Here is a 25,995-nt window from a genome sequence, read left to right as displayed (position 1 = left end):
CTTTACTTTACTTTTACAGACCTTTCTAATACAGTGTGTGGTTGCATCTAAAATGGCACCCTTCAAAAATTCCCAATGTTCTTGAACTCCTGTAATAAGAGTTTTCCCTTTTAAATAGTTGTTAAGGTATTCTCCCATGTATAAAAAATCAGCCTTCCTAAAGTAAAAAACATTTGTTTTAGTCTGGGTGGACAGTATCTGCACATGAATACTAAACCAAACAGATTGATGTTCACTGGATCACCTACAGAGACATCTGAAACTGTATCACTGTTTGTAAGTATTAAATCTAATACAGCTTCCTTTTGAGTTGGTTCCTTAACTACTTGCTCAAGTGATTCCCCTTGCAAGGATTGAAGAATATACCTGCTTCTAGTTGATCTAGCAGAGGGAATCTTGCAGTCTATATTTGGCAAATTAAAGTCCCTCATTACTATAACCTTACCCTTCATGGTCATTTGGTTATTTCTTCTAATAACAGATTGTCCAGTCTTTCATCCTGCAATGGAGGCCTATATACAACCCCTATTCTAAACACATTTTTATTCCCAGTTTCCAAAGTCACCTAAATACTTTCCACCCCATCATTAGTTCCTACAATTTCAGTAACCTTTATATTTTCTTTTACATACAGAGCAACTACTCCACTTTCCTTTCTACTCTATTCTTTTTAAATAAGGTATGACTATGTCCCAGTCATGACAATCATTATACCATGATTCTGGTATATCTACTAAATTCAAGTTGTCCCTAGTCACTATTGAAGTGAGTTCAGGTAGTTTATTTCCTAAGATGCTAGCATTTGTGCTCATGGCATGTTAGGTGTTGTTTTCAGGGGGGGAGCGTGTCAGTCAGGACTCGGCCTCTGGCGCACTTTACCAACTGTAAATGAATATATTATCTGCTAAGGATATCCTTAGAACAGCACTTCAGACCACGCAGCAGTAAGTCTAAAACCATTCTCCTTTATTGAAAGACACACAACCTGTCTTATAGGCAACAATTACAGCATTCAGGTTTAACTTGATGACACGTTATGACCGCGTCATATCATACCATATTTCATGAACAAAAGAAGCTTATTGAAATAATTGAGTGAAGGAGTAGTATGAAGGAGTATTTCTTATAACAGTAGCGAAGATACATCTGTGCGCATAGCTCAGTCCAAAGCAAGGCCGTTTGGCCATTTTACCTAGATAACAGACTTCCAGGCACGTTGCCAGGAACATTTGCAAGGCCAATAAAACTAATTCAATTCTTACTAACCTCAGCATATTTCTCACTACATAATAACTGCTATAATAAAAGCTTCTTTAGACAAGATGGATGCCTAAGACAAACTGGCAGCCAAGAACAAGATGGCGCTAGTCATGCTAACAATAATTCCTAACATACCACTCTTTTATTCTAACAGAATAACATAAAAATAGAAAGGCGCAGAAAATTAGGAAAGCCTTTAACAACAGTATAAGCCTGATACTACGGTAACATGACTCCATGTGAGAATACTATAGAGAAACATATTCACATGTAGTGGTATAATTTTATAGGCCAATAGGGCACAATTTGTCACTGCACATAGGTGCGGCCCCTCCAATACTCTCCGTCTACCTCCCAGCATCCTCAAACTACTGTTCTACCTGCACAAAGACCGAACCAGCCCCCTATCCACCTCAAACAATGCTGCATCTTTTATTTCTCCACCTGCATTGCTAGCACCCCCCAATATGTCCAACAGTTCCTTGCTCAGTACATTCTCCACAGTAAAGCATGACATGGAAACAGCACAAATCTCTCTAGGTGGCCTCTGATCACTTTAAGAACAGTCTTTGTCCTCTTAGAGCGTTCCACCTTCCTCAGACACTTTGCTTCAATACAGTTCATTTGCAGTAGGGGTGCTTATCCAGTGTTCTTCTGCAGGTAGATGCTGGAATTCTGATGGTTCGTTCATGGGGTAGACAAGGTAGACAGTGGATCCCCATAGCAAGCAGACACTCGAGTCAGAAGGAGTCTAAGAAGGAAACAAAACAGCACCATATGAGTACACACCCCGATACAATCACAATTATGTCCAAATAAAACTTCTTTCATCTTTTTTTAAGCATCAATTCCTTTAGCTTAACTCATCCTATGTCATTTAAAACCAAGAAAAACATTGTAGATATATAATACAAACTAAATACATTGATACTTTTACAGAGAATAACTCACAGCTTCTCTATACAATTTAAATGATACTTCATGAATACTAAGCAAGTGACAACTGCTAGACTTCAGATGAATGGCTATGCTAAAACTTATGCTAAGGCCTGCCCTGTAACAAAAATGAAAAAATAAAACAGTCAATACAAGTATTTTCTTTAAAATGAATTTCTTTACACTTTCTCTTGGAATTACTAACACAAATAACCTAGTGTTGCTTTATTCTGCAAAGCTACTATCTGTAATGTTTATAATTCTCCAACTATGATCCTAACAGTCAGCAATCTCGTCTGATATAAACACTGCTAGTTTAGTAATTATTTTATGCAACCTAAATTCTCTCTCACTCCTGTATGAGGAAAGAATACAATCATAACATCATTTAAAACTACAAAATCTTCTAAAGGTAAACACATCTTTATGGTAAGATGATTCCTTCAATTGACAAACATCTGGAATTACAAAATTCAAATTGCAGATACCATACCAATTAATAAAAGGGAAAAATAAATTTGCTCTCATAACACAGCTCTAATAAGAGCCATGGTAGGTAGAAAATGTACCATCAATATAACTATAATTATGCTACTCCCTAAACAATATTTCTCTGTATAATTAATATAAATTTCCATCTAAAACGTGTCCTCACTGCGTTCCATAGGGTAGGGGGGTCTAAAATATTCTGATATATTGCAGCATCTTCTTTAAACTATAAAGGTGCAAACATATTTTCTATACTCAGTGGGCCATTCAATAGGTTACAATACTGCAAGGTTTAGAGTTTTACTTATCTAGAGGGTTACTTTTGTTAAGTACATAAACTACAATGTGCACTAATACAAATAAGGCATACTTTTCTGCAGACAAAACTATATGACTTCTTATAACTAATATGATCAACCAAAAATAACACAAATACAAGAGCATACAAATCAAGAAATATAAGTAAACAAGTTAAAATAATACTCCCCTAATTTAATTGGTTGACCCTGTAACAGCGTAACAGGTCCTCAATATCAACCGGCAAGGCACAGTCCAGAAAAGGATAGTCTTTATGTTTTGAAGACACACATCATAGGAAATAGTCATAGATTACCCAGAGTCCAGTTCTGGGGCTGGTACCAGCATGCAAAGCAAAGAATGGATCCAAAGATAGTTCAGAAACTTTTACTGCAGTATGGTGGTTAAAACAAGCTTGACAAAAGGTCTTTTATCTTCATTTTTTTCTCTCTTTAAAAGGTTTACTTGCATTCAATCTTCAATCTTTTGGAGAGTGCACTATGGAATTTTATCTGTACAGATTTGACCTAAATATGAAAAACTCAAAAATAATTCAGTTAGTGTCTTTAATCTCTGGATACAGCTTCATGATCTCATCCTGCAAATACAAATATTGTGTTAAGAACAAAATAGAAAAATAAAAATATTTTAGGTTCACTTTATTACTTAAAATAATAATCACCCAAATCACATAAAGATACTCATCAATACTTACCCCCTTGTTTGCGTGAAACATCCCATGTGGCACACAAACACAATATAACACAAAACTTAAAGACAAATCATGCACTCCACTCATGCATGCAGTATACTCTTCTTAATAGCAGGCAAAATCAACTACACCTCAAAATTCCATTCATACAGCACCCTTCCACACGCAATCATGAAAAATAAAAACAAAACAATCTCTTAGAAAACAGTTAAAACCAATTGTCCATTCTACAAGACAAAACATTAACAGCCGGCCCAAACTTTAAACAACCACAATTAACCTGAAATTCAACACATATACTTATACATTCACTGAAACACAGCACTCGCAAAACACTACAAATAATTTAAATCCTATAAGCACCATCTATACCCTGGTTCTGCAAATTCTACTATGCACAATACAATGAGATCATACTAATGATGCAATCACTGCAGATGATCAATAAACTCCAGTTGCAAATTTACAAATAAAATCCAGAACCATAAATTTACAAAGGAACACACAAACATCTAAGTATCCTATTTTAAGAAAGATCAGATAATAATGGTACCGCCACTGTTCTATATAGCCCCTGTCCGCATGCACAGTGCAAATCCACTGTTAAATAAATCAGGTGTGGCACACATAATTTGTGAAAAGCTCTGGAATCCAATCTATACTTTTACATAACCAAAATTTTAATAAATACACAATTATTTGATTTAACTTTTTTATAATTTGATATTCACCATTTTGCAGCTCTCTAGCTAAATATAACAATGGTATATAACAAAAAATGAGCTTTCTACAAAAGAATACTAATAATAATAATAATTTACACAAATAGATGAAAAGGACAGTTTGTCTAACAAAAAAAAATTCCCGTTTAACTGTGTCTCAACGATCCACTGTCCTCACTTATAATAAAAATGTATACTGACGTCCATTAAATAGCCTAAGCAAACACAGCCAGCATAAAAAAGAGCACACTCACAGTGGGGTGCGGGATTATTAAAGGGACATTTTACCCAAATTTTAAAAAAATATCTTTAACTGAAACTACTGACATAGTTAAATATACTAGTGTTAAGCTTACAGTAAACCTCATTTCCTCTCTCTGTAAATATTTCTGTAAAATCTCAGATTATATATCAGTTTGCCTGTATCCCTTTAAATATTTTCTCTTCTTCTTTTCCCTTCTTTTTTCGATAGTCTCACAGATCACAACACCAAGATTGCAGGCGATTTATCAGTTCAGTTTACATTACAGAGAGAATTAAGTTACACTGCGTAAATGTCTGCTATCTTAATGGCAAATTTAAAAGAATATATAAAAGGCAAGGTCTCAAAAAATATATTTTGCAAACTGCTAATACAGTGTTATTGCTGCTCATGAACTCCTTTCACATGAGTGAACTGGTCCTCTAAGTAATAAAATGACAATTTTCCATTGCTCTGTCTAAGCCCTAAGCTCCGGTTTTACAGACAAATATAAGATAAGGAACACAATAAAATATACTTATTATCTGAAATTCAACCCATTGCAATAACTGTGTCTTGAAAGCACAAAAACCAGCTACTTCATATATATAAATAAACTCGCAAATGCAACTTCTCCTACATTTTATACTATTCAGCTTGTATAACAAGCCATTGAAAATACATTAATATCAAAATCTAGTTGGGAAAGCTCCTACAATATATATCTTTCTTAGAGACTCTGAGCTTCCCAAAGACATAGCTTATATGTGAAGTAATTGACAGCTTGAGGCATAATAGGAGAGAGTTTTGAGCGTCCAGATTTGAAATTTGTTGATATGCAGTTGTCTATTGCAAGAATAACAGTTTGTTTATGTCTTATTGTTATTGTAATAATTTAAAACTGAATAAAAAATAATATTTTGAAAAAAATATATATCAAAACTATGTTACAGTGTACTGTCCCTTTAAGGACTAACCATTTATCATGTAAATTACATATGTATACCCTAGCCATGATTAGGAAACTTGTATTATTTACCACAAAAATTCTACTGCTTTACTGTATCATGACCTGCATATTTAAATGAGAGCCATCACAGCATAAATAACACCAATTTATATTAAAACTTCTACTGAATTAATTTACTTGCAACAGAAACAGACCCAAATACTTTTAGATAAATTTAATTATATACAGCCTATAACCTTATTTTATCTTTTCCACTAACTTCTTGCACAAATCTTGCAAATACAACATACTTGAATCAACCTGTTAATCTTTTTCATTTACCAGAACGTGACCGAAAGTCACTCAATCATCCACATATTCACAAATCCCTTAATTAGTTTACTTGCAAAAACAATATATTTATATGTCGCAACAGGTGGACAGTTTTTCATTTGCATACAACAAATATCACTTAAAACTAAAAACTGCTATTAAATAACACACATACTTAAGAACATGCTGATGTACAAAATACCCCATTACAACGTCTGATTTCTTAGCTAAGAAACTAGCCTAAATAATTACCATACAGAAAGAAAAATGCACCAAGGTAATTTTTACAGCGATACACACACACACAAGCTCATATCATCTTGCATACCAAAAGTTCACTCCCTACATTTATTCTTACGCCATTTAAACATACATCAAACTCTTAGTGACACAGAAAACACATTAACAGTCTCTTTCCTTCTCAGGAAAACATATATTTCATAACATACCAAAGACATGTAAAAATACAATAAGATTAACTTTCCACCAAATTTAAAATGTATTTGAAAGTGTCCGAATCTGCAAAGAATGGCCATTTTCCCAGCAGACTGAGACAGTCAAATTTCAAACAAAATAACACATTCTCAGATCTTTTGCTTTAAAGTAAATCTTTTACACGTCATACAAGACACAGTGATAACAGACAGACCAACACACGTTACACATAAGATACACAAAATCTCCTTTATATTACTGCAAACACGCATATAACAAAAGAAAGAGTTTTGCAAATGGAGCTTCTGTAACAGTTTTTTTTTCATTCTCTGAATATGTGCTCTAGTGTGTGCGCTTGATGGCCCCCCTCTATGCCCACAACATTCTTTAACACAGAGCAAGTTTTCTCCTGAAATTTTATAATCCCCCTCCCTTTCTGGAGTGGAAATCTCTCTGCCTGAAATGCTTCTGTTAACCCCTTTGTAGATCTCCTTTTCACTATGCATTATTATCAATATTTTGCTATGAGCAGACCCCATTTTTTTTACAACACAATAAGAGCAGCAATGCTAAAATGCACAGTCACTTAAAATATTCTAAGCACAGCACAGCACAGCCCAATCATATAGCAATAAAAGCAAGCAAGCAAGCAAAAAGCATCAAATAGTAATTCAGATCCAGTGATAGGTAACAAAAAACTACTATAGGAATGTTATAAGGACAACTTCAACCCAGGTGACTCAAAACTCACCACAGCATAGCGATGCCAACTTGCCCAGGGGACTTAAACCTCCCGTCAAATGCATGAAAACTTTTATGTCTTTGCGCGCTTCACCAGACAGGACTGCAACACCTGTCTAAGTAGCACAGGACTTTAACCTGTCTAGAGGGATTTATCACCAGTGCCGGCAGGTCAAAAAACCTCTGCACAAACCCTGCACTCTCTTTACTGCAGGAACCCCTTAACCCTTTATCATATATAACCAACACCTATTACCAAAATAAAACCAACTAAATTTAGATTCAGATTCACAGAGGGAAAGTAGAGTAAAAAACACTCATCTACTTACCCAGTGCGAATCCCATGAGCTGACACCAGAAACTGTTAGGTGTTGTTTTCAGGGGGGGAGCATGTCAGTCAGGACTGGGCCTCGGGCACACCATACCAACTGGAAATTAATAAATTATCTGATAAGGATATCCTTAGAACAGCACTTCAGACCACGCAAGCAGAAAGTCTAAAAACCATTCTCCTTTATTGAAAGACACACAACATGTCTTATAGGCAACAATTACAGCATACAGGGTTAACTTGATGACACGTTATGACCGCGTCATATCATACCATATTCATGAACAAAAGAAGCTTATTAAAATAATTGAGTGAAAGAGGAGTATGAAGGAGTATTTCTTATAACAGTAGCAAAGATACATCTGTGCGCATAGCTCAGTCCAAAGCAAGGCAGTTTGGCCATTTTACCTAGATAACGGACTTCCAGGCACATTGCCAGGAACATTTGCAAGGCCAATAAAACTAATACAATTCTTACTAACCTCAGCATATTTCTCACTACATAATAACTGCTATAATAAAAGCTTCTTTAGACAAGATGGATGCCTAAGACAAACTGGCAGCCAAGAACAAGATGGCGCTAGTCATGCTAACAATAATTCCTAACATGGCACAAAGAACTTTTCTACTAGAATTTCTAGAACTGTAACTTGGACTAACAGTTTTGGCATGTTGTGGGGACAGGTGGATATATTAATGCTATCCTCTTTACTAGTTTAGGTTGTAGGTTTAAGGTTAAGGTAGGTTAGCTTAAGTTGTACCTCTTTTCCTTCCCCCTCCCGTTTACTTCCTTGTCCTTTATTTCACTTTTGGTAATTGTGGGTTTTATTGAGTGATACTTGGGTGGTAAATTTCAGTTAAAGGGACAGTAAACACCTTTCTGTTTTCTTGCTATAGAATAACATCAGTCTACTCTGTCCATCAGTTAGTAAGAAAACTTGCGTTAACAATGAAGTGTAGGTTTACAACTAATGAGTTCCAATGCAATCCTGGCATCTGAAACAGTGTCAAATGTTATTCATACTGCGTCAGAATTTGACACAGGTCAGTATAGTATATTTGTGGATTTGATACAGTATAGTGTTACAGACAGTGTCACTTCAGACAGTGTTGCTAAGACACATGCTTTGAGGCATGCACCCCCTGCCTCTGTCCCTGCTGGCCCGCCAGCTAAGAGACATTCCCCCGTACCTCTTCCCCTAGAGCCCAGTTGTCTGTAGAGCATTATCACGTTAGGTAACCTACAACTGTACAACTCTTGGCAGTGTCCTCCACCTATTTTCTTCTTATAAATGGTACCTTTGTATATTATGAGGCAACCTCAGCTTTGCGCCAGGAGGAGTGGCTGACATTTAAATTTAGGGACAAAAGGATGTGTAAATGATAACCACCTTTCAAGACAAGAGCACCGTGTCTGACATTATCTGTGGTAAAGCTGAGGTAAACAGAAAACCAGCATGCATTGAGGCCTACAATAAGTACATAGGGTTGTTGATCTGACAGATCAGCTACTACAGCCATACCTTGCTATGAGGAAGAACAGGGCCTGGTGTAAAAAGGATGACATCTATATGTATTGTTTACATATTTTTTTAAAAAAAATCAAACCCTGGGTTTATCTGTGCTTATCTACTTTACCAGCTCGAAAGCATAGCAGAGATGTTGGCTGTTAATACGCCAGGGTAATGTTATTTGAAGTCGGTCAGTGAACTTTATTTTCAAAATTCCACCAACCAACAAAAAAGTGAAGCCCCAAAGGTACTGATGAGTATGCTCTAGTAAGGGAAACATGACAGACACAATCTTTTACTTGGAAGCTGTTTTAAAGAATCTCAAGTAGATTTCAATAGTTAAAGTAATTTGAAGTCATAATTAGTTTTTATTTATGTTTTTCTGATGTATATAAGCAGTCAATTTTAGTTTATATAATGTTACTCATGCTGTAATGTTACTATTAAACCAAATTGCTTAATAGAAAAAAAAAACGTGAAGATTCGAAATACAAATTATAACTATTTGCTGATGAAATTCTGCTTACTCTAAGGGGCCTATTTATCAAAGGTCTTGCGGACCTGATCCGACAGTGCGGATCAGGTCTGCAAGACCTCGCTGAATGCGGAGAGCAATATGCTCTCCGCATTTAACATTGCACCAGCAGCTCACAAGAGCTGCTGGTGCAAACGCCGCCCCCTGCAGACTCACGGCCAATTGGCCGCCAGCAGGGGGGTGTCAATCAACCCGATCGTTCTCGATCAGGTTGATTTCCGGCGATTCCTGTCCGCCTGCTCAGAGCAGGTGGACAGGGTTATGGAGCAGCGGTCTTTAGACTGCTGTTTCATAAATTATGTTTTTGGCGAGTCTGAAGACTTGCCAGAAACACGGGCCCACAAGCTCTGTTCGGAGCTTGATAAATGGGCCCCTTAGTCTTATGTCAATTTTTCACTAGTTTGGGCCTTTGGTCTAAGTTTTTTAATTAATTACTCTAAATCCAAGATCCTCAACTTATCCACCACCTAATCTAATTTTACAGGAGGTTCATTCCTTTTTACATTTTAATATCGCCTCTTCAAATATAAAATATCTGGGAATATATGTCACTACAACCAACTCCTAATGGAAAATTATCCAACAGATTTTATCCTCTTGGCTGACTCATTTAAGCCTCTCATGGTTTGGTTGAATCTCTGCTATTAAAATGACTAGCCTCTAAAAAAATACAAACTGCCCTGATACCTTTACCCATCTCTTACCTTCAATCCATACAAAAAATAATAAATTAATTTCTCTGTATAAATAGAATAACATTATGAACCCTTTATTTACCTAATGAAAAGGGAGCGTTGGGAGTCACCAATGTCATCTCAATGTTGTGGCCCATCATTCTAGGATTATAATTTGGAACCATGGGCTACCAGACAGCTTGTGGGTGAGACTATAGGAAACCTAATAGGTATACATAACTTAGAAGAGCAATCTTGACTTCCCAATAAAGATATGAGGAAGACAATATCCTGTCTCCCTCCTGCTTATAATGGAGACATTAACAATATTGGGATTAGCGTTTAAAATATTTTTCTTAACTTTATTCCACTCATTGCTAACTCCAGTCTTAGGAAATGTATTTATTTTTTACCCTCAGTCATCTTTCTGTATTGCTGTAACTCAGTGAGGGACAGCTTTCTAACACATGGGGACTGCACATCAATATCTTACAAGCATATAAATTTATGGCTACAAAACACACAAATAATGGCCGCCAGTTGTCCATCCTTGTTGTAAATTAGCCAACTTATGTTCCTATCTCACTCATTACTACTCTATTATTACTCTATCAAGATATTTACACAATAGAGGAACCCATGGGGGATACATTGAAACAAACAAGAACATACAAGCCCATACCATTAACTGGGTTATCTCTAGAGGATAGACATGTGCATGGCGAAAAAATTTGGTTCGGTTCGGATCGATTCGGATTTTTTTAATTTCGGTTTGGAGCGATTCAAATTCAGAAAAATTTGAATCAATTCGGTTCGGATTTGTTTCGGATTCATTCGGATTCGAATAAATTCGGTTCGGGTTTTGTTTCAGATTCATTCGGATTCGAATAAATTTGGCTGGATTCGGTTTGATTCGGTTCGGTTCGGAAATTCGGAATTTTGGTAAGTGTTAGGTGGGATTAGACTAGTATTATGTACTAAATTTGGCTGGATTCGGTTCGATTCGATTCGGTTCGGAATTTCGGTAAGTGTTAGGTGGGATTAGATTTATACTGTACAATACTAGTGTAATCCATGGCCATCCGAATTTACCGAATAAATCAGAAGTAATTCGGATTTATTCGGTAATTCGGCAGTATTTTAATTCGGAAATTCGGTTCGATTCGAAACGCTGAATTTGCCGAATTTTCCGAATCGATCCGAAAGAATCGCACATATCTACTAGAGAATATCAGGAAAAATTGGATAATATTAAGGTAAACAAAACTCCAGGCCCAGATGGAATAAACCCAAAGGTTTTACGGGAACATCATCTATTGTGTTACTATGTACACTGTCTGTTAAACAAGTTTTTTTTCTATTTTCAACTCAGACATTTTCTCTACATTATTTGTATAAGTTAAATGTCAAACATACTAGCAATCCAAATTGATAGTATTATAAGGTAGCATCTACAGGGCCCTGCAAAAAATTAAGAGTCTCTCCAGAATAAGCTCTCACAGATGTATCAGCAGGCCCTTAATTAGAAAGTCCATCTTTTCTGCATACGGTCCTTGAGTTTGTTAAGTTTTAACATTTGCAAATAATTTTCGTATTATCAGAAATAACAAAAAACACATAACAGTAATATCAAGCTAGAGTCAACAAAACTGCAACGAATACACTCCATATTTTGATAATTATGAAATTAAGATCAAGGAGTAGATTTAACATATATCGAGTGGACATGATTTGCTGTAGCATACGCTGTCAGCATTTATCATTGCACAAACATGTTTAGTGAAATGCTTGTGCAATGCCGCGCCCTACTCACTGGTGGCCAATCGGTCACTAGCAGGGGCTATCAATCATCCCGATCTTATGACCGCTGCTTCTTAACTTCCGTTTCAGGTTAGCCTGAAATGATGGGCCTCTGAAGCAGTATCCACTGCTTCATAAATAGAGGCCCAAGGGTAGAATCAATTTTAAATTTAAATACAATTAAATAAAATTCTTTAGGGTGCCGATCTCCACAATAGTACAATCAGAACTAATGAAAAATTACTCCCTCATCCCATTTTCTGTCCAATCTTTGTTTCATTCTCCCCTTAATTGGGCAGTTAGAATATATTCAGAATTTCTGAACAGATACAAAACTTTTTTTCCCCCCCATAGATTTCAATAGGGCTGCGTTACGGAGCTTTTAATTCCGTGATCGCAGGTGTTAGACTTTTTTCTGACCTGCTCTCCCCATTGATGTCTATGGGGAAAGCGTGCACGTGTGGTATGGAGCTTAAAAGCACCATATCGCACGCACAAGCCAGGTTTTGAAAAACTTGCAATGGCTGCGCTATAGGGGGTTAAATAACGCAACTCTTCTTACGTTCGGTAATTTACCTATAACGTGCATAACTCGTAATCTAGCTGATAGTTTTCTAAATAATCGTAAATATTTAAAGAAAACATATATATCTCAAAAAGAGCCAATTTAAGAGAAAATCTTATACTGATAAACTATGTAACTTCAAAGATGATAAAAACCAAACATAATTAGATATCCAATATGATTTTAACCTTTTCGTCATACGTATTAATAATACCTTTTACACCAAATAAGAACTAAACATAAACACCTAGATTACGAGTTATGCAAGCTATAGGGAAATTAACAAACGTAACAAAAGTTGCGTTATTTAACCCTCTATAGCGCAGCCATTACAAATTTTTAAACAGACAGCTTGTGCGTGCAATATGGCTGCGTTGAGCTCCATACCGCACACAATCCAAGTGCTGTTTTGACGTGCTTGTGCATGCTTTCTCCTCAGACATCAATGGGGAGAGCGGGGTCAGAAAAAAAGCCTAACACCTGCGATCGCAGAAAGAAAAGCTGCGTAATGCAGCCCCATTGATGTCTATGAGAAGAAGAAAAAATAACGTTTAAACCTATCACACTAACATAAACCCTGAGTCTAAACACCCCTAATCTGCCCCCACCGACATCGCCGCCACCTACATAATGTTATTAACCCCTAATTTGCCGTCCCCGATATCTCCGCCACCTAAATAAATCCATTAACCCCTAATATGCTGCTCTCAATATCGCCACCACTATACTAAAGTTATTAACCCCTATTCCCCTGCACCCCATCACCCACACTATAATCAATCTATTAACCCCTAGTCCGCGCTCCCCGAAATCGCCGCCACTAAATAAAGTTATTAACTCCTAAACCTCTGGCCTCCCACATCACTACCACTAAATAAACCTATTAGCCCCTAAACCGCCAGCCCCTCACATTGCAACAGCCTAAATTATACTACCTTGTAGCTAGCTTAGGTTTTATTTTTATTTCACAGGTAAGTTTGAATTTATTTTAACTAGGTAGACTAGTTAGTAAATAGTTATTAACTATTTACTAACTACCTAGCTAAAATAAATACAAAGTTACCTGTGAAATAAAACCTAACCTGCCTTACACTAAAACCTAACATTACAAAAATAAAAAAAAAACAGAATTTATATTTACCTGATAAATTCCTTTCTCCTACGGTGTGTCCGGTCCACGGCTTCATCCTTACTTATGGGATATTCTCTTCCCCTACAGGAAGTGGCAAAGAGAAACACCCAGCAGAGCTGTGCATATAGCTCCCCTTAGGCTCCGCCCCCCCAGTCATTCGACCGACGGTTAGGAGAAAAAGGAGAACCATAGGGTGCAGTGGTGACTGAAGTTTGGAAAATAAATTTAAACCTGACTAAATGCCAGGGTGGGCCCGTGGACCGGACACACCGTAGGAGAAAGGAATTTATCAGGTAAATATAAATTCTGTTTTCTCCTACATTAGGTGTGTCCGGTCCATGGCTTCATCCTTACTTATGGGAACCAATAACAAAGCTTTAGGACACGGATGAAGGGAGGGAACAAGTCAGGTAACCTAAATGGAAGGCACCACTGCTTGTAAAACCTTTCTCCCAAAAATAGCCTCCGAAGAAGCAAAAGTATCGAATTTGTAAAATTTGGTGAATGTATGCAGTGAGGACCAAGTCTCTGCCTTACAAATCTGTTCAACAGAAGCCTCATTCTTGAAAGCCCATGTGGAAGCCACAGCTCTGGTGGAATGAGCTGTAATCTGTTCAGGAGGCTGCTGTCCAGCAGTCTCATAAACCAATCTGATGATGCTCTTTAGCCAGAAGGAAAGAGAGGTAGCAGTCACTTTTTGACCTCTCCTCTTACCAGAATAGACAACAAACAAAGATGATGTTTGTCTGAAATCTTTAGTTGCTTGTAAATAGAACTTTAAAGCACGAACCACATCCAAATTGTGTAACAGACGTTCCTTCTTAGAAACTGGATTAGGACACAGAGAAGGAACAATAATTTCCTGGTTAATATTCTTATTAGAAACAACTTTTGGAAGGAAACCAGGTTTAGTACGCAAAACAACCTTATCTGCATGGAACACCAGATAGGGTGAATTACACTGCAAAGCAGACATTCAGACACTCTTCTAGCAGAAGAAATAGCAACCAAAAACAAAACTTTCCAAGATAGTAACTTAATATCAATGGAATGTAAAGGTTCAAACGGAACCCCCTGAAGAACTGAAAGAACTAAGTTTAGGCTCCATGGAGGGGCCACCGGTCTGTAGACAGGCTTGATTCTGACTAAAGCCTGTACAAACGCCTGAACATCTGGTACAGCTGCCAAACGCCTGTGTAACAAAACAGACAGAGCAGATGTCTGTCCTTTTAAAGAACTAGCTGATAGACCTTTCTCCAATCCCTCTTGGAGAAAGGATAGTATCCTTGGAATCTTAATCTTGCTCCATGAGTAATCCTTGGATTCACACCAGCAAAGATATTTCCGCCATATCTTATGGTAATCTTCCTGGTGACAGGCTTTCTAGCCTGGATCAGAGTATCTATGACTGAATCCGAAAAACCACGCTTCGCTAGAATCAAGTGTTCAATCTCCAAGCAGTCAGTTTGCAGAGAAACTAGGTTTGGATGTTCGAATGGACCTTGAGTTAGAAGGTCCTGCCTCAAAGGTAGCTTCCATAGTGGAACCGATGACATATCCACCAGGTCTGCATACCAAGTCCTGCGTGGCCACGCAGGAGCTATCAGAATTACTGAAGCCTTCTCCTGTTTGATCCTGGCTACTAGCCGGGGGAGAAGAGGAAATGGTGGAAAGACATAAGCTAGATGAATGACCAAGGCGCCACTAAGGCATCTACTAATGTCGCTTTGGGATCCCTGGACCTGGACCCGTAACGTGGAAGTTTGGAGTTCTGACGTGACGCCATCAGATCCAGATCTGGAATGCCCCACAGTTGAGTTAACTGGGCAAAAACCTCCGGGTGAAGTTCCCACTCCCCCGGATGGAAAGTCTGACGACTCAGATAATCCGCTTCCCAATTGTCCACTCCTGGGATGTGAATTGCTGATAGATGGCAGGAGTGATCCTCCGCCCATTTGATGATCTTGGATACCTCCATCATCGCCAGGGAACTCTTTGTTCCCCCCTGATGATTGATGTACGCTACAGTCGTCTGTTGTCCGAATGAAATCTATGAATTTGGCCTCCGCTAGTTGAGGCCACGCCAGGAGCGCATTGAATATCGCTCTTAGTTCAAAATGTTTATCGGGAGAAGAGATTCTTCCCGAGACCATAGACCCTGAGTTTTTCAGAGAGTCCCAGACCGCGCCCCAGCCTAGGAGACTGGCGTCAGTCGTGACAATGATCCACTCCGGTCTGTGGAAACTCATTCCCTGAGACAGGTGATCCTGAGACAACCACCAGAGGAGCAAGTCTCTGGTTTCCTGGTCCATTTGTATCTGGGGAGACAAATCTGCATAATCCCCATTCCACTGCTTGAGCATGCACAGTTGCAGTGGTCTGAGATGAATTTCAGGCAAAAGGGACTACGTCATTGCCGCAACCATTAGACCGATTACCTCCATGCACTGAGCCACAGAAGGCTGAGGAATGGCATGAAGAACTCGACAAGCATTTGAAAGTTTTGACTTCCTGACCTCCGTCAGAAAGATTTTCATCTCTACCGAGTCTATTATTGTTCCCCAGGAAGGGAACCCTTGTGACCGGGGACAGAGAACTTTTTTTCTACGTTCACCTTCCACCCGTGAGACCTTAGAAAGGCTAGAACAATATCCGTGTGAGCCTTTGCTTTGTGGAAGGACGACGCCTGAATTAGGATGTTGTCGAGGTAAAGGTGCTACCCGCAATGCCCCTTGGCCTAAGCACCGCAAGAAGGGACCCTAACACCTTTGTGAAAATTCTTGGAGCAGTGGCCAATCCGAAGGGAAGAGCCACAAACTGATAATGTTTGTCCAGGAAGGCGAACCTTAGGAACTGATGGTGAACCTTGTGGATCGGAATATGCAGGTATGCATCCTTTAGGTCCACTGTAGTTATGTATTGACCCTTCTGGATCATTGGTAAAATTGTTCGAATAGTTTCCATTTTGAATGATGGAACTCTGAGGAATTTGCTTAGGATTTTTAAATCCAGAATTGGCCTGAACGTTCCCTCCTTTTTGGGAACCACAAACAGGTTTGAGTAAAAACCCAGTCCTTGTTCTGCTTTTGGAACTGGGTGTATCACTCCCCATCTTTAAAAGGTCTTCTACGCAATGTAAGAATGCCCGTCTCTTTGTCTGGTCTAAAGACAAGCGAGACATGTGAAACCTTCCTTTGGAGGAAGGTCCATGAATTCTAGGAGATACCCCTGAGAGACAATCTCTAAAGACCAGGGGTCTGGGACATCTCTTGCCCAAGCCTGAGCAAAGAGAGAGAGTCTGCCCCCTACCAGATCCGGTCCCGGATCGGGGGCTATCCTTTCATGCTGATTTGGTAGCAGCAGCAGGCTTTTTGGCCTGTTTTCCCTTGTTCCAGCCTTGCAATGGTTTCCATGCTGGCTTGGGCTGGGATGCATTACCCTCTTGTCTAGAGGTTGTAGAGCTAGGGGCCCGGTCCGTTCCTGAAATTGCGAAAGAACGAAAATTAGACTTATTTTTTGCTTTGAAAGGTCTATCCCTGTGGGAGGGCCATGGCCCTTTCCCCAGTGATGTCTGAAATAATCTCTTTCAATTCTGGCCCGAATAGGGTCTTACCCTTGAAAGGAATATTAAGCAATTTTGTTTGGACGACACATCCGCCCGACCAAGATTTTAGCCAAAGCGCTCTGCGCGCCACTATTGCAAACCCTGATTTTTCGCCGCTAATTTTGCTTAATTGAAAAAGCGGCATCTAAAATAAAGGAATTAGCCAACTTCAGTGCGTGAATTCTGTCCATGACCTCATCATAAGGAGTCTCCTTCTGGGAGCAAATTTTCTAGTTCATCGAACCAAAAAGACGCCGCCGTGGTGACAGGAATAATGCACGAAATTGGTTGCAGAAGGAAACCTTGTTCAACAAAAATTTTCTTAAGTAACCCTTCTAGTTTTTATCCATAGGATCTTTGAAAGCGCAACTGTCCTCTATCGGTATAGTTGTGCGCTTAGCTAATGTTGAAACTGCCCCCTCAACCTTAGGGACCGTCTGCCTTGCGTCCCTTCTAGGGTCAACAATGGGGAACATTTTCTTAAATATAGGAGGGGGACAAATGGTACACCAGGCTTCTCCACTCCTTAGTCACTATATCCGCCACCCTCTTGGGTATCGGAAACGCATCAGAGTGCACTGGGAACCTCTAAAAATGTGTCCATTTTGCACATATTTTTCTGGAATCACCAGAGGATAACAATCATCAAGTGTAGCTAGCACCTCCTTAAGTAGGGGCGCGGAGGTGTTCTAGATTAAATTTAAATGCAATGGTATCAGTCTCTGCCTGCTGAGAAACTTTCCCTGTGTCAGAAATTTCTCCCCTCAGACCGGCCCTCCCTCACCGCCAACTCAGATTGATGTGAGGGTACCACAGATGAATTATCCACTGCGTCTTCTTGCTCATCCTCTGTATTTAAAACTGAGCAATCACGCTTTCTAGGGAAAACTGGCATTTTGGCTAAAAAGGCTGCTAGAGAATTATTCATTACTGGCTGCTAACTGCTGCATAGTAACAGCCATAGGCGCGTCAGATGTACTAGGTATTGATTGCGCGGGCAAAGCTTGGCGTTTGACACAGAAGGAGAGGATGATGAACTATCCCCACTACCTTCATTTAAAGTCTCATCTTGGGCCACATCTTTAAAAGTGACAGTACTGTCCTTTATCTGTTTGGGACGCTATTGCGCACTTTACACATACATTTAATGGGGGAACCACCTTGGCATCCATGCACACAGAACATAGGCTATCTGAAGGCACAGACATGTTAGACAGACTTAGGCAGAGTTTTAATGCAATAAAAATTATTTTATACAAAACCGTTACTGTCTCTTTAAATAATAAAAGTGTACACTTATTATAGAAATGTCAGAAAACCATCAAAGAAATATCCGATCTTTATTGAAATTTTTATCACAGTGTCTTAATGCTTAGAAAGTATTGCACACCAATTTTAAACCAATTTAACCCTTAAATGCCCAAACCGGAGCTATAACAGTAATTAACCGGTTAAAAGACACTACAGTCCCACACCACAGTCTCTACTGCGGCGTTTTACCTTCCTTAGGGTTATTCAATGTAAGTAATAAGCCTCTCTGAAGTCCTTTTTCCAATCTAGATACTCCACATGAAGCTGCATGAACTGCCTAGTGAAAAGCAACTGCTCAACTGAGGCGCGAAAATGAGGCCTCCTCCCTCTGCATTCAGAGTGAAGGGGCCTTTCTGACAAGATTAGGCGTCTAAAACAACTGCCCAGGCGAAAATAAAGTTCCCCAAAAGTGTTTAAGTTTGAAAAACACTTAAAATGTCACATAAACATAATAAAAAGTAATCGACTTAGCCCACAATTGTGTCAACCAGCATTGAGCCCTAGTTATAAGCCTTAATTCTGTTACTGAGTCTAAGAAAATGGCTTACCTATCCAGAATGGATAACTGACAGTCTTCTAGCATTACTTGTTCTTGTTAGAAAAAATGACTGATCATACCTGCAGCAGATAAGCCTGCAAACTGTTCCCCCCAACTGAAGTTCTCTGGTTTCAACAGTCCTGTGTGGGAACAGCAATTGGATTTTAGTTACTGGTGCTAAAATCATACTCCTCTTTTAACAGAAAAAAAAGAAGGAGATGCTACTTGTTCAGAGCGGCAAAGAGAATGACTGGGGGCGGAACCTAAGAGGAGCTATATGCACAGCTCTGCTGGGTGTTTCTCTTTGCCACTTCCTGTAGGGGAAGAGAATATCCCATAAGTAAGGATGAAGCCGTGGACCGGACACACCAATGTAGGAGAAACTATTTGCAAAAACTAAACACTAAAATTACTAAAAACCAGAATTTATGCTTTTATGATGTATCGAGTCCACGGATTCATCCATACTTATGGGATATTCTCCTTCCCTACAGGAAGTGGCAGAGAGAGCACCCACAGCAGAGCTGTCCATATAGCTCCTCCCTTAGCTCCACCCCCCAGTCATTCGACCGAAGGCTAGGAAGAAAAAGGAGAAACTATAGGGTGGCAGTGGTGACTGAAGTTTTTTAAATAAAAATATACTACCTGTCTTAAATAGACAGGGCGGGCCGTGGAACTCGATACATCACAAGAGAAAGAAATTTTTGAGGGTAAGCATAAATTCTGTTTTCTCTTGTAAGATGTATCGAGTCCCACGGATTCATCCATACTTATGGGATACCAATACCAAAGCTTAGGACACGGATGAAGGGAGGGACAAGACAGGTACCTTAAACGGAAGGCACCACTGCTTGTAGAACCTTTCTCCCAAAAATAGCCTCCGAAGAAGCAAAAGTATCAAATTTGGAAAATTTGGAAAATGTATCAAGCGAAGACCAAGTCGCAACCTTACAAATGTGTTCAACAGAAGCCTCATTTTAAAAGCCCATGATGGAAGCCACTGCTCTAGTAGAATGAGCAGTAATTCTTTCAAGAGACTGCTGGCCAGCAGTCTCATAAGCCAAACGGATGAAGCTTTTCAGCCAAAAGGAAAGAGCGGTAGCCGTAGCCTTTTGACCTCTCCGTTTACACAGAATAAACAACAAACAATGAAGATGTTTGACGGGAAATCTTTAGTTGCTTGTAAGTAGAACTTTTAAAGCATTAACCACAATCAAGCAACAGACGTTCCTTCTTTGATGAAGGATTAGGACACAGAGAAGGAACAACAATCTCCTGATTGATATTCCTATTAGAAACAACCTTAGGAAGAAACCTAGGTTTGGTACGCAAAACCACCTTATCTGCATGGAAAACTAGGTAAGGGTGAGTCACACTGTAAAGCAGATAACTCAGAAACTCATCGAGCCGAAGAGATAGCTACTAAAAACAAAACTTTCCAAGATAGAAGCTTAATATCTATGGAATGCATAGGTTCAAATGGAACCCCTTGAAGAACATTAAGAACCAAATTTAGGCTCCATGGTGGAGCAACAGGTTTAAATACAGGCTTGATCCTGACCAAGGCCTGACTAAATGCTTGAATGTCTGGGAACATCTGCCAGACGTTTGTGTATAAAGAATAGACAAAGCAGATATTTGTCCTTTAAGGAACTAACTGATAATCCCTTCTCCAATCCTTCTTGGAGAAAGGACAAAATTCTAGGAATCCTAATCTACTCCATGAGTAACCTTGGATTCAACACCAACAAAAGATATCTGCGCCAAATCTTATGATAGATTTTCCTGGTGACAGGCTTTCTAGCCTGAATCAGGGTATCAATGACCGACTCAGAGAAACCACGCTTTGATAGAATCAGGCGTTCAATCTCCAAGCAGTCAGACGCAGAGAAGTTAGATTTGGATGCTTGAATGGACCTTGGATTAGAAGGTCCTGCCTGATTGGGCAGAGTCCACCGGTGGGAAACAGATGACATGTCCACCTGGTCTGCATACCAGTCCTGCGTGGCCATCAGAATCACTGAAGCTCTCTCCTGCTTGATTCTGGCAACCAGACGTGGGAGGAGAGGAAACGGTGGGAAATACATAAGACAGATTGAAGGACAAGGGCACTGCTAGAGCAGCTATCAGTACCGGCCCTGGGATCCCGGGACCTGGACCCGTAACAAGGAAAGTTTGGCGGTTCTGACGGGACGCCATCAGATCCATTCTGGTGTGCCCCATAGCTGAGTCAGCTGGGCAAATACCTCCGATGGAGCTCCCACTCCCCCGGATGAAAAGGTCTGACGACTTAGGAAATCTGCCTCCCAGTTCTCTACCCCTGGGATATGGATTGCTGATTGATGGCAAGAGTGATCCTCCGCCCATCGGACTATTTGGTTACCTCCATCATCGCTAGAGAACTCCCGTGTTCCTCCTTGATGATTGATATAGGCTACAGTCGTGATGTTGTCCGACTGAAATCTGATGAATTTGGCCGCAGCTAGCTGAGGCCATGCCTGAAAGCGCATTGAATATTGCTCTCAGTTCTAGAATGTTTATCGGGAGGAGAGATTCCTCCCGAGACCATAAGCCCTGTGCTTTCAGGGATTTCCAGGCTGCACCCCAGCCTAGCAGGCTTGGCATCTGTCGTTACTGATGAGCCACTCTGGCTGCGGAAACACATTCCCTGAGACAGGTGGTCCTGAGACAACCACCAGAGAAGAGAATCTCTGGTCTCTTGGTCAGATGCAGTTGAGGAGATAAATCTGCATAATCCCCATTCCACTGTTTGAGCATGCATAGGTTGCAGTGGTCTGAGGTGTAGGCGGGCATAAGGAACTATGTCCATTGCCGCTACCAAGAGTCCATGGATTACCTCCATACACTGAGCCACTGATGGCAGAGGAATGGAATGAAGAGCTCGCAAGTGATTAAAAGTTTTGATTATCCTGACCTCCGTCAGAAATATTTTCATTTCTCCCGAGTCTATCAGAGTCCCTAGAAGGAAACTCATGTGAGAGGGACGAAAGAACTCTTTTTTATGTTCACCTTCCATCCGTGAGATCTCAGAAAAGCCAACACGCATGTCCGTGTGAGACTTGGCTAGCTGTACAGTCGACGCCTGAATTAAGATGTCGTCTAAAAAGGCGCCACTGCAATACCCCACGACTTAGAACCAGCCAAATGGACCCTAGCACCTTTGTGAAAATTCTGGGAGCCGTGTCCAACCCGAAAGGAAGGGCCACAAACTGGTAATGCCTGTCCAGAAAGGTGAATCGGAGGAATTGATTGATGATCTCTGTGAATAGGGATGTGTAGATACGCAACCATTAAATCCACGGTAGTCATATATTGACCCTCTGGATCAGAGGAAGAATAGTCCGAATAGACTTGAAAGATGGTACTCTGAGGAAATTTGTTTAAAATTTTTGAGTATCCAAGATCGGTCTGAAAGTTCCTCTTTTTTGGGAACCACAAACAGGTTGGAGTAAAAACCCTTGTTCCGCTCTTGGAACTGGGCAGATCACTCCCATGGTATGTAGGTCTTCTACACAGGGTAAGAACGCCTCTCTCTTTGTCTGGTTTGCAGACAATTGAGAAATAGTGAAATCTCCCAATTGGGGGGGAGTCTTTGAAGTCCAGAAGATATCCTTGGGACACAATTTTCTAAAGCCCAGGAATCGTGAACATCTCTTGCGTCTGAGCGAAGAGAGAGAGTCTGCCACCTACTAGATCTGGTCCCGGATCGGGGGGCTACCCCTTCATGCTGTCTTAGAGGCAGCAGCAGGCTTCTTGGCCTGTTTACCTTTTATCCAAGCCTGGCTGACTTGGATTGGACAAGATTCCCCTCTTGCTTTGCAGCAGGGGAAGCTGAAGCGGGACCTTTAGAAGTTCCGAAAGGAACGAAAATTAATTTTGTTTGGTCCTCATCTTATTTGTTTTATCCTGAGGGAGGGCATGGCCTTTCCCACCAGTGATGTCTGAAATAATCTCTTTCAGTGTAGGCCCGAATAAGGTCTTTCCTTTGAAAGGGATGTTCAACAACTTAGATTTTGATGACACATCAGCAGACCAGGACTTATGCTTGAGAAAATAAAAACTAACATTTTTGTCACCACACTCACTTTGCCCTTCCTAGCAGTTAAGCATGCAGAGAGAATTAACTGGGGGGTGGAGCTAAGGGAGGAGCTATATGACAGCTCTGCTGTGGGTGCTCTCTCTGCCACTTCCTGTAGGGAAGGAGAATATCCCATAAGTATGGATGAATCCGTGGACTCGATATACATCTTACAAGAGAAATAATAAAACCTACCATTACAAAAAATAACAAAATTATTCCTATTCTAATATCCTTTAAAAACACCCCAAAATAAAAAAAGCCAAATGTAGAATAAACTACCAAGGGCCCTTAAAAAGGGCCTTTTGTGAGCTCTTAAAAGGGCCTTTTGAAGGCGTTAACAGCTCTTTTGCTACAAACCAAACCAACACCCCTAACAGTATACAAACCCCCACCCCTCAAACCCACAAAATAAAAATAAAGTAAAACCTAATCTACCATTGCCCTGAAAAGGGCATTTAGCTCTTTTTTCCTGCCCTTAATTGGAAATTCAAATCAGCCAAAAGGATGAGAGCTACTGAAATCCTATTGGCTGTTCAAAACAGCTAATAGGATGAGAGCTTCTGAAATTCTATTGGCTGTTCAAATCAGCCGAATAGAATTTCAGTAGCTCTTATCCTATCGGCTGATTTGAACAGCCAATAGGATTTCAGTAGCTCTCATCCTATTGGCTGATTTGAATTTCCAAAATCAAATCAGCCAAAAGGAATGCAAGGGACGCCATTTTGAATTGCGTACCTTGCATTAAAGATTTAGTATACGTCGGCGACTGTATGAAAAGGATGCTCCGACGCTGGATGTCTTCAGGATGGACCCGCTCCGCTCCACCAGATAATAGTTAATAACTATTTAATAACTATTGTACCTAGTTAAAAATAAATTCAAAGTTGCCTGTAAAAATAAAATAAACCCTAAGATAGCTACAATGTAACAATTAGTTATATTGTAGCTAGCTTAGGGTTTATATTATAGGTAATTATTTAGTTTTAAATAGGAATAATTTAGTAATTCTAGTAATTTTATTCAGATTTTTTGTAATTATATATTAGTTAGGGGGGTTAGGGTTAGACTTAGGTTTAGGGGTTAATACATTTAATATAGTGGCGGCGGACATTGGGGGCGGACAGATTAGGGTTAAATAAATGTAAGTAGGTATCAGCGATGTTAGGGCCGGCAGATTAGGGGTTAATAATATGTAACTAATGTTTGCGATGCGGGAGTGCGGCGGTTTAGGGGTTAATATATTTATTATGGCGACGATGTCCGGTTCGGCAGATTAGGGGTTAAAAAAATTATTTTAGTGTTTGCGATGTGGGGAGGGGGCCTCGGTTTAGGGGTTAATAGGTAGTTTATGGGTGTTAGTGTACTTTTTAGCACTTTAGTTAAGAGTTTTATGCTACGGCATTGTAGTGTAAAACTCTTAACTACTGACTTTAAAATGCGGTTCCAGGCTTGACAGGAGAGGGTCTACCGCTCACTTTTTGGAAGACTCGTAATACCGGCGCTATGCAAGTCCCATTGAAAATATAGGATACGCAATTGACGTAAGTGGATTTGCGGTATTTCCGAGTCTGGCCAAAAAAGTGAGCGGTGAGCCAGTCATTTCAAGACTCGTAATACCAGCGGGCTTTAAAAAGCAGCGTTGGGACCTCTCAACGCTGCTTTTTAACCCTAACGCAAGACTCGTAATCTAGCCGTTAGTTTGTTATTTTTCGTAATTTAGTGTTTGTTATTTTTTGTATTTTAGTATTTTTTGTAATTATATAGTTTGTAATTTTTATAGTAGTGTTTGGATTTTAGTTTTATTTAATTGGTAGTTAGTTTAATATTAGTTAAATAGTTATTTTAGTTTAATTGTTAGTTTAAACTTAGTTTTTTTATTTTGACAGGTAAGTTTTAATTTAAGATAGGGAAATTGTAATTTTAATATAAAGTTAGGGTGCGTTAGGTTTAGGGGTTACTAGTTTAAATTAGTTTATTGCGATGTGGGGGGCTTTTGGTTTAGGGGTTAATAGTTTAATTTAGTATATTTCGTTGTAGGGGGCTTGCAGTTTAGATGTTAATAGGTTTATTATAGTGGTGGCGGTGTCGGGGAGCGGCGGAATAGGGGTTAATAACTTTAGTATAGTGGGGGCGATGTGGGAGGACGGCAGATTAGGGGTTAATAATATTTAAATAGTGTTTGCGATGCGGGAGGGTGGCAGTTTAGGGGTTAATAACTTTATTATAGTGGTGACGATGTCGGGGAGCCGAGGAATAGGGGTTAATAAATGTTATTAGTGGTGGCGATGTCCGGAGCGACAAATTAGGGGTTAATAACTTAAAAATAGTATAGTCGGTTTAGGGGTTAATAGGTAGTTTATGGGTGTTAGTGTACATTGTAACACTTTAGTTAAGAGTTTTATGTAACAGTTTTGTAGCGTAAAACTCATAACTACTGCTTTTAGATTGCAAAACGGATCTTGTTGGTATAGGGTGTAACGCAAGCTTTTCAGCCTTACCGCAAAACTTGTAATGGCTGCGCTATGGAAGTCCCATGAAAAAACGTAATTTTTACGTGTGCGGGACTGACGTTGCGTTACAGGCTAAAAGGCTTGCGGTACAGCTATACTGACAAGACTTGTAATGGCTGCGGTGCTGTTTTAACGCTGAAATTACCATTTTTTCAGCGTTAAAACCCGAACGCACAACTTGTAATCTAGGTGAATGTTTTTAAGAATAATTTTAACCTTCCTAATATACTCATTGGTAATTCCTATACATTATATGAAAATATATAT

Source organism: Bombina bombina, chromosome 6, assembly GCF_027579735.1.
Source record: "Bombina bombina isolate aBomBom1 chromosome 6, aBomBom1.pri, whole genome shotgun sequence".
Taxonomy (NCBI): Eukaryota; Metazoa; Chordata; class Amphibia; order Anura; family Bombinatoridae; genus Bombina; species Bombina bombina.
This window is presented reverse-complemented; position numbering follows the sequence as displayed.